This window comes from Eimeria mitis, genomic scaffold (assembly GCF_000499745.2).
Source record: "Eimeria mitis Houghton genomic scaffold, Emh_scaff915, whole genome shotgun sequence".
NCBI classification, from domain to species: domain Eukaryota; phylum Apicomplexa; class Conoidasida; order Eucoccidiorida; family Eimeriidae; genus Eimeria; species Eimeria mitis.
This window is the reverse complement of record NW_013576734.1, coordinates 7,176-9,943: the sequence shown is the minus strand read 5'-3', so window position 1 is coordinate 9,943 and position 2,768 is coordinate 7,176.

Genomic DNA, 2,768 nt, shown 5'->3' with positions numbered 1-2,768 from the left:
ATATATATATATATATATATATATATATATATATATATATATACATATATATATGTTGTAATTATTTATATTATTATAATATTATTTATTGTTATAATTACATAAAAGTGCTTGAATTTCAGGTGTACGTACACCCAAAAGAATTTCTTCTTGTGTATCTTCATCTATCCTCCGGTTCCCCTCAGCAACGAAAGAAGAAAGCGCGCTCGTAGCAAATGTCTGCAGCATAAAAATAAAAAAAATATAATTAAAAAATGCTGGACAACGATGTGTTTAATATATCTAGTTTTTATACATCTACAATCTAGGGTTTAGGGTTTAGGGTTTAGGGTTTAGGGTTTAGTAAAGAAATAAACTAACCATAGACAGCCAGAAGTTTTCTTCAACTTCTTTTAAAACAATTATATATTTGTCTGTGCAGATAGAACGCAAAGGAGCTTCACCAGGAGAGAAGGGCCTGCAGCAACAAATGCAGTGTACATACACCTCAGCTGTTGGTGGGGTTGTTATAATAAACCCGAAAACAAAAAAAAATATAAAAATATAATTAAAAAGAGAAAACAAAACGCATGCAAGAAAGCTGAAGTAGGTGAACTGTGTCATAGGAAAGAAAAGCAAGAGCACAGGCAAACCCTAAACCCTAAACCCTAAACCCTAATTCAAAAGCAGCTGTATGTAGAATCCTTACTTGATAAACATTAATAAACCCTCAAGAAGGCCCGCCTGACATCTCCTCTCCTCGGGTTCTCTATCTGGGGGATAGCTGAATATAACTTTTGCTTCTTGTTCTCTTTCTTCCCTAGAAAGACCATCGGCGTTGGTTTCTTCTTCATCGTTAGATTCATCTGGCTCAGAAGAGGAATCATCATCCTCCTCGCTTTCTCTTGGTTTTGAATATCCATCAGGGAGAAGAGTTGGGTTAAAAAGGAGAATGCTGACAATACATGAAGAAGAGCTGCAGGATGCTGACGCTTGCTTTCCTGATGGAGAGGCAGATGCCGCCGCGTCGGTTTCAGCCGGTTTCCGTGAAGAAGAGAAGAACATTGCACGAAAATGACTCAAATTCAGGGTCAAATAAATAAAAAAATGCAAAAAAAACACAAAAATATATATACACACACGTCAAATCAAATGATATACAGCTTCCGTGGATGGAGGGGGGAAGGCAGAAAGAGCTGCAACAAAGGAGCGACCGCTCCGCGTCTGCCTCTAGAAATACACTTTTATAGATTAAATAAAAAGAAGTTATAAAGAAAACCTCCAAAAAAACAAACCACGGACTAATGATATACTGCAAAGTTGAATGGCTTGAATTTCTTGAACGAAGAAACTCCGAGCTCAGCTGCGGTGTACAGGCAGCTCCGGTTCATTCAAACTGAGTTTCTGTATCCTGTGCAGAAAGCAGTAAACTCATCGATGGAAACACCAAAAAACTTATTTATTTATAATTTATTTTGTTTTTTATTTTTAACTAGTCAAAAGATATTTAAATTACCTAGACATATACCGCTGTGTCTTGCTCGTATTTCGCCGTCGTCAGCCAGCCTCTGCACCGCATGTGCACTGAAACCAAAAAAGGAAAGCTGTTGATATCTCCATCGATATCTCTTTTTGAATGAAGTTTCCGCTTTTATTTTTATTTAAATCAATATTCTACACTTAATTCAACTTTTTTTTCAGGTTTTCCTTCATGAGAAGCATCAAAACCAACGAAGGATTGCAAGTATGCTAGACTAGCGCCAGCAGTGGTTGCCTTGAGTATGATCTCATACAGCAACACTCAATAAGAAAGCTAATATTATCTTTTTCTTCTCGTTTACTTCTTTTTGTTTCAAAGCCTCTCCTATAACGTCTTCTGCTGTATGTTCACCTTGCTGCCTCGATTGTTGCTGCAGTGACAATATGGTATTTCACTTTTTATTTTTCTCGCGTTTCTCTGCGTGCATCGAAGTCTGAATCATCTCAACTCATTCTCTCCTTTTCCTTCTTTTTAGCTGAGTTTAATACCTGTTCACTATGCAGCACTGCAGCAGCAGCAGCAGCAGCACCAAAGGCAGCAACAACAGCAGAACAATCGTGTTTTCTTTTTTTATTGGAGAAAAATAAAAGAATTGATGCTGCAGCAAGATGGCTATGAATACAGAATTCATACTAAGCCCCTGGCCTTCATCTCCTCTATGGCCTCTCTTTCGCCTAACAAAGATCCGCTTAATAAAAACCCCAGAACCCTCGTTGGTGGAGTTGTGTTTATTTTCTTGTATTTCTTCTTTTTGCATTTCTCTTGTTCATCTTCTGCTGCATATACACCCCGAAGGTTTTCCTTCCTTCAGCACAGAAATAACAACAACAACGACAACAACAACAACAACAACAACAACAGCAGCAGCAGCAGCAGCAGCAGCGGCAGCAGCAGTAGCAGCAGAGCAACAGCAGCTGCAGCAGCTGCAGCAGGAATATGAGGGTTTCCTGCTGCTGCAGCTATATAACATATTTATATTCAACTTCAGGCGTTTGTTTTTCTTCTGTTTTCTTCTTCGTCTCCTCCAGTGGAGCAGCAAAAGAATATTTTTTTTTCGTTTGTTTGAATTAGGCTGCGAGTTGTTTCGTCTCTGTACACAAAGACATCAAGGTCTGTCTACTCTTCTTTCTCTCTTTCTTTTTCTTTCTTTTCTTTTTCTTCTTTTTGTTCCTTTTCTTCTTTTTCTTATTTTTGTTGTTCTTGTTTTTGTTTAAAGCTTAGGGTTGTTTCTGCTTGTTCTTCTCTCTCC